This window comes from Lagopus muta, chromosome 4 (assembly GCF_023343835.1).
Source record: "Lagopus muta isolate bLagMut1 chromosome 4, bLagMut1 primary, whole genome shotgun sequence".
NCBI lineage: Eukaryota > Metazoa > Chordata > Aves > Galliformes > Phasianidae > Lagopus > Lagopus muta.
This window is the reverse complement of record NC_064436.1, coordinates 2,801,537-2,815,006: the sequence shown is the minus strand read 5'-3', so window position 1 is coordinate 2,815,006 and position 13,470 is coordinate 2,801,537. Positions and strand designations below refer to the sequence as shown.

The 13,470-nt window shown below is 37.3% G+C and overlaps 1 long non-coding RNA gene across 1 annotated transcript in view; it reads right to left on the bottom strand.

The window, feature by feature from the left end:
• Positions 1-13,470, bottom strand: part of LOC125691600 (uncharacterized) — a 61,320-nt gene that overhangs the window by 22,779 nt on the left and 25,071 nt on the right. Inside the window, exons 4-7 of the long non-coding RNA XR_007376180.1 lie at positions 13,034-13,423; positions 12,368-12,516; positions 11,308-11,382; positions 9,669-9,789 (exon numbers count right to left, since the gene is read on the bottom strand). This is a non-coding gene — a long non-coding RNA (uncharacterized LOC125691600). The remainder of the gene's footprint in view (positions 1-9,668; positions 9,790-11,307; positions 11,383-12,367; positions 12,517-13,033; positions 13,424-13,470) is intronic.

Sequence of the window (13,470 nt, the reverse complement as noted above, 5' to 3'; positions counted from 1 at the left end):
AAGTGACTGTCAGAAAATTGGCATAAGATGTCCTCTGTGTTCTATTCTGGGATATTGAAAACAATTAAATACGAGAACAGATTTTTACTTTAATTTTTTTAGTACTGTTTCAGCAAGTACTGGAGAATCCTGAAAAAGACCTAAAATTTGAGCTCTCTTTTCATGCTATTCTAAGATCAACATATTTGGTTTAGCATTACGAATTTAAAATCAGCCTTCCTTTACAATTCCAGTTCACTTTTTAAAGGCTAAACCTCTTGACATAATCAATAAAGCATGTAATACAAATCTTTCGTTTCCACGTAATGATTCTAAACAGAGAAACTCAATGTTTGTATCAATGTCTTCAGTCAACTCACTCCACATGTCTAATTTCTCCTTTTATGTTCACTATTTCTTTACTTGTCTCTCAGACCTGCTGCTTATTGCCTAACTTCCTACATTTTCTCTTGGCTTGGGGACTAGTGGATTGCTCTGCGTGTGTAAAGTGCAGTTGTCTGGACCAAATTCAGCTAGTATCTGACTGAGCTGTGAAGGTCTCATAAGGTTAATCTCTTGTCCTAGCGTATTTAGGCAAGAAACAGGAGTAATTTAGACAACTTTGCCTCTGAAAACAGGAAAAAATGTCAAATATCCAGTGTGGCTCATAATGCGATCAAGGAAAAATAGAGCAGGTCTTGGTTATTGCCCATCAGATCTATGCAGGAGAGAACACGGATGAAAACTGGGAATTCCAGCACAGTGACTGTATTCAAGACTGGGCACCTGGGGTAAAAACCCAGGGGTAAAAAATGGTGAAATGTGTATTTTTTTATCCAATACAAAGTAAAAATCTACCCAGTATTTCTACAAGAAACTTGATTTGTTGGACTTCTGCTTCCGGTTTCACCAAGTCTAGTGTCTTTATGGACTCTATTTGCAAATCTTCATTCTGCATCCCTACAGCTCCTGCAAGAAGCTAACTTTGGCATTTATTAAATATTCCAAGAGTACAAACTTGCTAAATTGATGAAGCTTTTCTATTGCTTTGTTTCAAATAAACCACTTTTTATGTAAACCCTACAACCTAACAATGCGGCATACAGTATTCATTCATCTCAATCTGGATGGACTCTTTGGCAGGCAGGCAGATGAAAAGTAAAGAAGGACAGGATTGGGATCTGAAAATCCTTGTTCTAGATATTCAGCATTTTGCCACTCTAGAAATGTTTCAAGCGTTCCTTTACCGCATAATTGTAACCTTTGTTTTTAGCAGCTTTGTATAAATAAAGCAGATGTAGTACAGGCAAATTCAAAATTCATTAAGAGATACCGTGAATTGTGCATTGTCTTCTCTTCTGCAGTAGGATTTGCAACATAGCTTGCCATTTCTTATGATTTTTTGTAGTTATGAAGAATAAGCTTACTATAAAAATTTGAAGTGTTTTGCAATTTGCCATTAGTCTTGATTATACAAGTATTGTTTATGTTTCTTGGTAGGACTCTGTTTCCTAAATTGAAACTCTCTTAATGGGAAAGCACACCAGTATAAGGAAAAAAAAAATGGCAGCAACAAGGAGGGGAGAGAAAGGAAAAAACTTCTAAAAATTGTTATTTTTTACAAATTGATTTTTTTTTGTGGATTATCTCTGAGATAGAAGATTAATTTTAAAGAATATGGCCTACAGAGAAGTTTAAAACTAAATCAGAAATGAACATCTACGAATTCAAATCAATATTCTTCATGACTTAATTATAGTGCCCGTAATTATATTCAGAGCCTGACCTTCAATCTGCTTAGTCTCAGATTTGCATTACAAAAGTGAAATTCTACAATCTGTATTTAGGAAAGAGCATTTCTTTCTGACAATGGCTCCTCAATGTAAATGCCTGTATTCTATGAACTGAGGATGTAGGAGATTCATATTTATTAATAAGAGCTATAGATCAGCTGCATACTAAATTAATTTGCATGAAATTACAACAGGAGTGTAAAAGTTGCATTGCACCATATAAAGGCTGATACTTAATATTTTTTTTCAGTGAAACTCAGTTTCTTTCAAAAATTAGGGCCATCATTTATTGAGATTTTTGAGAATTCTGCCTTCTGTTAAACCTCCACTGATGTGAAAACAAAATATTTGAAGAAAAGCATATGGCAACATGCTTTCCTGATTTGAAGTAACAGGCAAGTGGCCCGATGCTCTTTTTTTCCTCAAAAGCACTAAGACCCACCAGCATCCTCCAAAATCCACCTGAAACAGATGATGAACATAACAATACATAATAAGGGAAATTCCACTTAAACATGTGAATATTTTGTTGCATTTTGAGCTTAGCTGAACTTTGGAACGGGCTGAGCAGAGACTGTGGAGTCCCCACCTTTGAAGATACTCAAAAGTCTGACTGGACACAGGTCTGAACAACTTGCTCTAACTAACCTTGCTGAAGTGGACAGTCTCTAGATGTCTCTCTCCACCTCAAGCATGCTACCATTCTATGATACTCTCAGTAAAACGGTCATGAAAGGGGCTAGATGTAATCCTCTTTGAATAAGATGAAAGCTACCCAAAGAAGCCTGGCATTCAAAGAGTTGCCTGAGAAGCTGTCTTGGCTAGTTTTAAGAGAGAGCTTTTAAGCTACTTCAAGCTGTACCAGTTTATCCATATTTGAGCAGATAGGCAACTGGAAGCCTGTGGGCAATATTTCTGTGGAACTGTACTTCAGGAAGTGCTTGCTAGCAGAAATCCATCACTAGTTGCTTTTTTTAGGCCAAATTCAATCAGACTTACTGCTTTAGTAAATACAGAAACATGAACAGAAATAACTGCTGTGGTGACTAGATAATGATAATGAATGGGCAGTTGAGTTTAGGAGTTCAAATTTAGCTGAACTAAACAGCACAACATAGATGCACAGGAAATAATTCTGACTAATTTATGGTGAAAAGGGGACAGAAGTATTTACAAAGGGTCATGAGATCACAGAGCTTAATCAGTTTATAATCACAGAGTATGCTGTCAATTAGAAGTGTCAGCTGATAGGTTTTTAAGCACTTCTAATTAAAAGAAGGGTAAATTAAGTGCAGCTGTTGATGAAGCAGCCAGGATCCTTGCAAGTCATTACTTTTCCCTGTATCTTAATGCTGCTGTGGGATATTCAGAAGCTGTTTCATCCTTTCTTTTTTATCATAAGCATGGTCTTTGCAGTTCTATTGAGACAGGGCCACAAGTAAAACCTTATGATAGAGCTGAATCTAAGTATTCACCACCCTGCTCCTGCTGGTAGCACTGTTTCTGATATAAGGCAGCATGCCATTGGCCTTCTTGGCTACCTGGGCACACAGGGCAAGTGTTTTTATACTTTCATAAAAACATTACCCTGATAAATAATGTTAAAAGAACATTAAGGTTGCAGAGGCCAGAATTCACGCTGTAGGCAATGTCAGCTTAAAAGAAGCTCAAATGCTGCCATTACAAACTTAATTTGTTATTTTGTGCATGTTGTATGCTGTGCAGTGCCATGCTTTGTTGACTGCACATTGTCCCAATACTCTCTGAAGGGAGAACTGAAGATTATTCTGGCGTTCTTTATTACCATAGTATTGGTGTGCTTCACATAAGCAAGCAGTTAATTCACCGTGGCACCTTGTGTTTGAGGACCAGGATTGTCTTAATTCCATTGATGCAGGCCCAAAGCCATACATATGATATCTGTATGTGTGCAGCAGAAGCTTCCTGAAGATTGTCTCAAAGCCAGATTTAACTCTTGAGCTTTTAACCTGCTGGACAATTCTAGGCATTGACCTACAGAGAGAATGAATACTTATATAAAAAGTTTCAGATGCCTCTCACGCTTTAAAAGGCAAATGTTCCACACTGGAAGTGTTTGAAGACCAGAAGATAGGACTAGCAATAATACTTCACACCTGGCCTGATTAATTAGGTTATTTTTCTTTTCCCCAGTACATGATGTCATACGACCTTTTATGAAGATCCCAGTGTTGCTTGCTACAATGGTAAAAGGGGTTTTTGCAGCGGGCACACATGAGCAAAAAGTTAGTGCATGGGACTGGTTCACAGTGAGGCTTATGAACATAAATAAAAACAATTCTTGAAATTAAATTTCAATCCCCTTGAGCCTTACAGCACTACATAGAATATCTAACTTTTCAAAAAATAATCTACAAACTGGTGTTATGCAGAAACCCTGTGGCAGAAGTTAGGATTCAGTTCAACAGAATTTTGTTGTCTTAAGGATGAGATGATATTTTGTCTTCCTGCTTGATTACTTTGCTCTTCCCAGAATTTGCAAATAGGAAAAGAAGTCCTATAAGCAGGTCGACTTTCTGTCCTGATTAAAATGTCTCATAGATAAAAAACGAGCTGTGATCTTGCAATCAATGAGTCCTGCATTGTTCAAATGGCAGAACTAGGGTTACATGAGCCATCCTACTTCTGAGCCTTTAACTTTTCTTCCTCGACAACTTTATTTCAACATAAAAGTCAGAGACCTCTTGTGGAATTCTGGCATTCAAATAGACAGATATGTCCTAGAGGAAAAGTTTTGCCCGTGGATTTGATATGCATTTAGTTTTGGCCAATACATGGCAAGACTCAGGAGTCTTAGATATAGCTCTAAGTTCTGGAGGGAAAAAAAACGATAACAGTAGCCAACTCATCTATAACTTCTTATAACCTGCTCTGTTGGTTCAACTCTAACACCAGCCTATGGTTTCATCCTATATATTTTTGCCTCGTCTACTGCAATTGTTACTCTCCTACCTTAAATATTTCAACTTCAATTCTCCGTAGTTCTGGTTTAGGCTCTTCCCTGACACTGCACCATTCTTTCCTCCAGTCTTACACTTCTTTTTCCACATACAAAACATGAACTGTATCATCCTTGAGCACTTTGCTATTCTTATCACTGACCATCCTAACAGTAAATTCTTTCATCCAAATCATGTCAAAAGAAGTTTCTCTGAGGTTTTAATAATGAATGAAATCATTACTGTTTGGTATTTTTGCTGAAATACTCAAGAAGCATGCGTCTAAGACACAGAACAAACAAAGCTGAGTTCAAAATTGTCTGAGTTTATCACAGAACACCAAACTTTGAACTATTTATACCTTGGAAGAAGTATTGTGTAATTATCACAGTAAATGGCTGTGCCAGAAATATCTTGCAAATTACTCAATACGTAGATAATTAATTTTTAACTCAAAAGACTTTTTTGAAGGATTTTGACAACAGTCATCCAATGACTTCTAAAGTTATAACAGCAATTAACCTGCTTTATATAGCAATAATCATACAGAAATAGCTGCTCTAAATAAACACGATTACCACCTATCATTTATTCAAATTATATGTGGTACATTACCTTTTTGTAATTATTTTAGGATAGTCGCCTTTCTTTCCCTCTTTTATTACTATTTTTTCGCTTGCTCACCTGCTAGACGTTCCATATGCTTGTAGCACCAAAGTAGGATAGGGAGAGCTATTACAAGATAATGATTGACAGAGTGCTAGTAGCCACTGTTTTATGGCAAGGAGCTGTTTTATGTCAAATCACATGTGCTCATCGTGGTCTCTGATGGGCTGATGGCCATTTACACACTGTCATACAAATACAAATTTATAAATACATGGCAAATACATTTACCATGCCCAGACCAAAACCTGACACAACATGATTATGGATCTTCCAGAGGGCAAAGGGGCCCTAAAACACTGTGTGCGATGCAGATAAACTGAGACGTGCCTAAGTGTCGTGGACTTCTTCAAGAAGGTTAAGGAGTGCCCTGAGCCATGCAAGAAAGAGATGTGCTGTGAGAGGCTTCAAGAGACCCTCGTGCCTAGGCCTAGCCCAACCTCCTATGGTGACATAGGAGAACTGAGGCAGGCATGGGCCATTTTATAGCGCTGCAGAACACAAGGAATTGCCACTTCTTGCATTCGAAACAGTGAATTCCACAACAGTGGAATATTTTTCTGATTAAAGTGATTCAACGTTAGCAGTTTTGCACTTAGCAAAACTAAAATATTACCAGTGCTAGTAGGTACTTTCTTCATTTTGTCCATCTAAGACAATGAATTCACTTTTTTCATTACAAATCTATTTAACCATAATTGAAACAACATAATAATTGGCAGTATACTTAAATTCTCAGTTATGTAGATTCCATTTCAACTGATAGCGATTCTTCAGTTTAGACAGTGACCTTAAGTCCTTGATTACAGCAGAGTGCTTTACAAGGACACAATCCTACCTACAAATTAGGGAACGCAAGAGTTTTCTGCTGGGGAATTCATCAGTGTGATAGGAGATGGTAAATTCAAGTTGCTCACAAAATTTGGCTTTAAATCAGGTACATATGACTGTTTCACAAAAGCTGAAAATGATGACTGAAATTAGACCAGACACCATGCAGGGTAATGAATCTGGTCGAACAAACCAATCAAGCTTTTTGTTACCGCTGATGCATATCATTGTGTGCATAAAAGAAATGTGAATGTCTAATTTCAGCAGAGATGTGATGTCTATTAAGAAGATAAAATTCAAAGCAGTAGGAATCCATTTTAAAGTGAAAACCTGTCTAGTCCAAAAGCTTGTTGTGGTCTCACAGTGAACATGCCCGAATCAAGGGTAGGGATGTACACCAGGATATAAAAGGGCAGATGCTCCTTGTTTTTTCATTGCAATTTTTGCAGTTTTTATATACTAAATATTAACTGAACAAGAGAGAAGAAAGGAGATTGGCTTTATATACCTTGTTGATCTAGTTATCAGGTTATTCACGGATGAATGTCACTCAAGTGCCCGCTACAATTCAGATCACAGAATAGCTCAGGTTGGAAAAGACCTCCAAGATCATCAAGTCCAACCACAACCTGACCATGCTACCCTAACTCTAACAATCTTCCACTAAATCGTGTTCCTAAGCACCACATCCAAACGGTTCTTAAACACATCCAGGGATGGTGACTCAACCACCTCCCCGGGGAGCCCATTCCAGATGTATTTAAATACACTGAAACATATTCAGTAGGAGGGATGGAACATCAACTTAGATTATACATGTCTGTTCTGGTTTCAGTTTTTCAGCTTCTCGTGCTGTCCTGCGAGCAAGGGCCCTACAGGGGCACAAGGAGATGAGAGGGGATGGAACCAGGACAGCTCACCTAAACTTATTCAAAAAGATATTCCATACCATATGACATCATGTGAAAAAAAACCACTATAAAACTAAGGGGAGTTAGCCAGAGGGGCAGCTGCTGCTCAGGAGCTGGCTGGGCAACCTTGGTGGGGGGTGAGCCATCACTCATTTTGTAAATACATACAAATATGTAATTACTACTATTTTTACCTTCTCTTTTAGTAAATAGTTTTTATCTCAACACACAAGTTTTACATTTTTTCCCCCCCAGTTCTCCTCCCATCCCATAGGGAGGGAGTGAAAGGCTGTGTATTTCTGTGCATGATATCAATTTTATTTAAAAAGTTACGCCTTTATCCCATTAAATTCCCTAAGCATTACTCAGTTCCACTTCTAAGCAATGGAATAAAGTGAAGTCCAGGAGACGATTTGGATTTCTCTGGAAACATGGAGAACCGTTTCCATCCACCCAAACACATACAGCCACCATCAGAAGTGGTTCTCCCCGCAATAGACCCATCAGCATAATGTTTATGCCAGTGAGTTTTTTTTAAGAGCACTAAATACATGGAGTACTGTATTGTGCTCTTTAATTAGGAATGTAATATACTCCATCTGGAGTGACTCATTTTTGCAGTCTTCTCTGGAAGACTGAATTTCCAACTTTCCCTAAAAGCCAAACACACGGCAGTATATTCATTCAATGCATTTGTATTTTAGAAGATAAACAGGGTTGTCTGAAGCTTTGTTTCTGAATGTAGGATGTCTTAATATAAGCTTTAGAAAACAAATATAAATCTATGATTTTCTTTCATAAGAGCTGTAAGTACAAGAAGTAACAAAAATAGATAACTGCACTCATCACAGTCCTTGGTTCTGAGTTTTTCAAGGAATGAAGAGTGAGTGAATCTATTGCTTTATCCTTCTTCACAAATCACACTGAAATCCCCAATCTCCACATGTAATAAAACACTGACTTGGCATGCAGGTTAGCAGCACATGACAAAGAGCAGAATCTGTCAGAACAAGGTCTGGTTGATTTGGGGAAAAAGATAGATTTTAGTTACAAGGGAATCACCAGATCACTCGGGGGGATAAGTAATGACTCCTTCTCAAAAGTTATCAATATATCTGATTGCCATTAGTGCTCAGCATTAAATAATCTGGTGCTTTTGCTGCTCCTGGATGGCTGTGCAGGATGTGGCATTATGTGGCTAATGCATAATATTAAAATGAAAGTCATCTGTTATGTTAGTGGCACATAGAGGAAGGTGTATTTACATTGCTTAACTTGAAGCACTTCACTGATGGACCCCAGCCTTCAGCTGAAACACTAAGGAAAAAGAGAGGCCTCTTCACATACAGCCTAAGGGGCAGTGTGTTTTCCCCATTATCAGTACTAATGCCTGGGGACAATTTCCTAGTTGCAGCACTGCAAGCTGGATGAGTGCAAAGAAAGATATTTCATCCTACCTCTGATGACAGGGAGTAGCTTTTCTTCTGACTAGACTGGGTAAACCTAAAATGGACTTTCCATTTATCATGTTTTTAAGTAATTCCTTTAACTCATACCACTAATGTACTCTGTTACGAGCTGAAACAGGTATTTAAGGCCTTGAAAATACCTCCAAATAATAGAAACAGCATGACTACCATTGTTTTACATCACAGAATCACAGAAACACCAAGGTTGGAGAAGACCTACAAGGTCATCCAGTCCAACCATCAGCGCAATCTATTCCAGAACATGCACTCAGAATGACACACAGGCACCCTGGACTTATGATCAATTCTCACACATCTACCATTTGCCTCGAATTAGCTCCAGAGGAAGATCAATTACAAAACAATAGTCCTGTTGTTTGTACTGCCTCACTTTTATTAGCTGCTGCTTTACTAATCTTCCCACCTCTGAAACTAATAGCAGACTACGTCTGCTATTTTGTCATACAAACTGAAAGATCTTTGCAAGATTCTACTTTCTAATACAATCTGCTGATTTCTGCAATACTTTAATAGAAAACTTGAATGGAACGCTTTAAAAATCATGTATGTTTTGACACTATTCAGTCAGTGCAAATCCATAATTTACCTGTACTTACGGAGAACAAAAATCAGGGGGCACAAGCATAACTCACCCTGCACATCCTGGTACAATCTTATGGAACTAAGTTTCATTCTAACTGAAAACTTGGTTCAAGTAGTACAAATATGCAAGCTTTTTTTTTTTTTTATTTGCCTGCTTTGAATTCAGTGTGACTCTCTCTTTTAGCATCAACTCTCTCATCCCATTTTAACATTTTAACCAGAAGAAGAACATAGCAGAAGAAGGGAGGTGAAGGAAATAGCATGAAAGTATTTTAAGCTTCCATTTGCCCTGGATTGCAATTTAGAAATCAGAAAACCTGGAAGTTCATGGGAGAATTCACTGAAATGGAAGTTCACTGGAACGAATTATGGAAAAGTTGCAATTTTCAGTCCTGAAGATTTTGAGAGCACCTCTAGAATGAGAAAGCTTTCGGTTACCTTCAGGTGACAGTCGAAATCTGTTGCTGACTCCTCAGATAGGGATGAAGTGTTATGTCAGAGGTTGATAACAGTCTTTCCAGTTTGCGAGTAATTGATGATAGACATCACCTTGCACTCCCTTTTCAAGAGAAAAACAATGTGAAAATGTTCATTAGGAAGGAAGAGCAAGAAGTAAGAGAAATGAAATTTAAAGGTCAAATATTCTCTTGTCCACAAGCCAGCCAAAGTCTAGAGATAAAAACTTCTCAGAGCTATAAGAAAAACAACAAAACACATAGGTCAGCATTAGAAACGTTGACCAGGTCTAGCTTAAGTCTTGTGTTAAAGGAAGAACTGAAAATCTCTGAGACTTCAAGATGTTGTGCAGCTGTGCACAACATCATTTGCAATGGCCCCAAAATGAAATTCACTGCTTTAGAAAAAGTCAGAAAGGCAGGTCTCATCATCACTGACGTTCTTTTGCTGGAATTTAAATCTTAAAGTAGATTTTGCTGTATTTCCAGGTCAGTTTGTGTAATGTATAGTGCTTCTGTATTCGTACATTTCTGCAGCATTCATTTTTTTACTGCTGTTTTGCTTGTAGGATTTCTTTTATATGATCTTTTAAGGTTATGAGTTCACCAAAACAGGGTTTCAGGTCACAGAGTAAGAGCAGTGACAGCAGGATATATGTGACAAAAATGGGGCAATGATTGTTCAATTAACAGATCAATATGCCCTCTCTCACCTAAATGGTCGTCAATGACAGATGCCCAAGGGTTGCTTAAGCTGCATTTCCAAAGGCTTCAATGTAAAAATCGATGTTGAAAATACACATAGAACAGCCTCTCAAATCTATAACTGTGACAATGACATGAGCCCAGAAATCATAAAAATGTATCTTGATCCTATTTGTAGGTCTTGCTGCAGGCCATTCCTGTTTATCCAGCCACCTGAACTGCAGAACCTTGTGCTAAGTAAACTGCAACAATCTGCATAGCAAAGAAACAAAATGGTCTTTCAGATTTCTGTTTTTCTCTTATGCTGCCAGCGCAGTGACTGCTGGAAAGGAAAAGGAAATCAGGCTGAGTGTTCAGTGAGGAGTGAGCAAGACCCGCAGTTGTGTCATTTGAATGCAAAGGATGCTGATGGGAGCCTAGCATGAATTCAGAAAGGAAGGAGAGGGCTGCAGAGCACCTTCTGTCACTGCAGTCTGTTTAAAAACGTGCTCGTGAAAGGGCTGCTTTGCTTCTGTTAGCATTAGAATGAACAGATCATGGATGATTATTTTCTCCAGATTTTACTTTACATTTAATGCATGTATATGCAGGCACACCATGAAAGCTTTCCCTCTGCATGGTATTGTTAAGTGAATGTATTTATTGCAGTCATCTTTTCAAATTTATGTAGCTGCCTGAAAATACCTTCTCCCTCTATTCCCATCATTCTGAGGGTAGGAAAGCTTATTTTAATTACATTGATGTTTACATATTTCTGCACTTTTATTACTTTGAAATCGTATTTTACACACTATGAGTTCCTCTAAAAGTTTGGAAATGTTTTTACAGTAGCAAGCAAATGTTAGATTGAAAGCTATGCATATTTATATGATTTCCCAGAACTTCTATACATAGTAAAAGCAGTTTCCAGCAGCTACCTTTCAGCTCCACAATAAAGGCATTACGTATGCACCCTTCTGATGATGGCTCATACTGGCATGGCTTCTTTTTCCCTGCATTTCAACAAAAGATTTGAAAGGATTAGCAAATATCTGCATTTGAAGATCATTTTCATCAGAAAATTCTTTGAGACTACACTTCCTATGGACAGAGGCCATTCTGTCTTCAAGACCACACTGATACGATCTGATCTGTGCTCCTTCTGTCCAAATGCTAAAATCAAGGGAAATAAATGGGAAAATAGAAGCCATCCAGTCCAATCTGTCTTAAGAAGGCAGTTTCTACTGTCATTTCTACTTTGGTAGTTTTGGTGCTTCTAAATCATCCAGTACTTTCAGTACTGTTTCCTCATGCGAACAAAGAACTTGCATGGGATTTATAAATACATGAACTGAGACCTAAAAATCTCTGAGAGAGGAAACAGCAAAAATGGTATTACAGAAAAATCAAACAGATTACATTAAAGGTTTTCTCCAATAAATAAATAAATTTTCAATAAGAAAATAATACCTACATGTAATCAAGACTATGAGTAACAGGTATTAGGTTGTTTCACACTGTGATTATCATTGTCTCAGACATGAATTATTTAATAAGACAGCAGCATTTATACTTTCCAATTAGAGGAGAAAAATCCAAGTTCACACTTTCAATCTCCTTTGATGTAGAACAACATGAATTCTTTTTTAATCTTCAGAAAAGGAGGAAAAAGTGTCTATATAACAGATTTTAGAAACTGAGCACTGAAGAGAATATAACAAAGCCCTTCACTGTTCTGATGTATGCAGCACTCTCTCCTTACTGCTATACTGCAACTAGAAAAAGAAGAGGAAAACACAAAGCACAAAACATCAAAATTATCAATGTTAATAAAATATATAAATAATAAAATAATAAAAATATCAGTAAAAAATGTCAATATACCACTTCAGCTGCGAGAGACATTAGTCTATCCTATTGGTGAGATGGAGTGGTTTGGTTTGAAAGTCCAGCCCATTGATATAGATGGCTTTATTGAATTGAAAATTTTAGTCTTACCTTTTAAAATGCATATCTCCTTTGCAGTGATGACATGCCAAATGGCTCTACATTTATTATATTATATTACTCCCAGGATTCTTCACTGTAGCAGCAGATTCATGACATTAATCCAGTGGAAATCTCTTACAGATTGTCAGTTCCTGATTCTGTGTGAACACAGCAAGAATCTCAAATTTTAAGAACTCAACCCTCATCTCAAATGCCTAATCAAAGCTTAGGATGTCAACTTGAGATTTCATTTATCGAGAACATATTTTGCAGCTTCTGAATTGCATTTAATTAGGATATGTCAAACATTATTTTCCAATAACTTAAAGGGTTAAAATATTTTTCTTTAAATAGCAGAATTTACAGGAAATTTACTATTAAAAACAAACTACGCCTATAGATACATTTCCTTAAATGCACAAAATAATTTGCATTATAATGTACCAGTTTTCTTGTGATGTCATTTATACATAAGTAATTTGGCTTCTAGCGCCTAGCAAAATGCTAAGCATGAAGAATCAAGAGCTAAACCAGAGGTAAGATCCTATTAGAAACAATGGGTCCATGGAAACTTTATTCTTTTATCTTTCTGGCACATGCTGCTATAGAGCCACAGATGGAACAGAAAACAAAGTAGACAGTGTGGGAAAACCTTAAAGACATGAAGAAACTTACTCTGACCACGTACTCCCAAATCTTCCTGATGAGGAGCAGAATCTTGCTGGGAAAGACACCTAGGAATTGAAGTAAAAATTCTTGCAACATTCCAGTGTTTGTAATTATCCATCGTTTCTAGTAATATTTAGTACACACAATTGGCTGTCAAAGGATTTGAGAATATAGTTGGAACATGTAGTTGAATTTGCTTAAAATAGGAACTTCAACTTAAGCAGAACCACCGTGTCAAGCTCTGAGTCCGGAGGAAAGATGACATCTTGCAAGGCAGTTTTTGGTTGTTGTTTCTTCTTTTTGTTGCTTTTGTTCCCCTCCAGATTATAAACGATATGAATGTCCTCAGTCCTCCAGTACATTGCTCAGCAGCTTTGAGAGTAGTCAGCTTCTGATCTAAACAACAAAAATATGCATCATTTATATGCTTTGCTAATGATTAT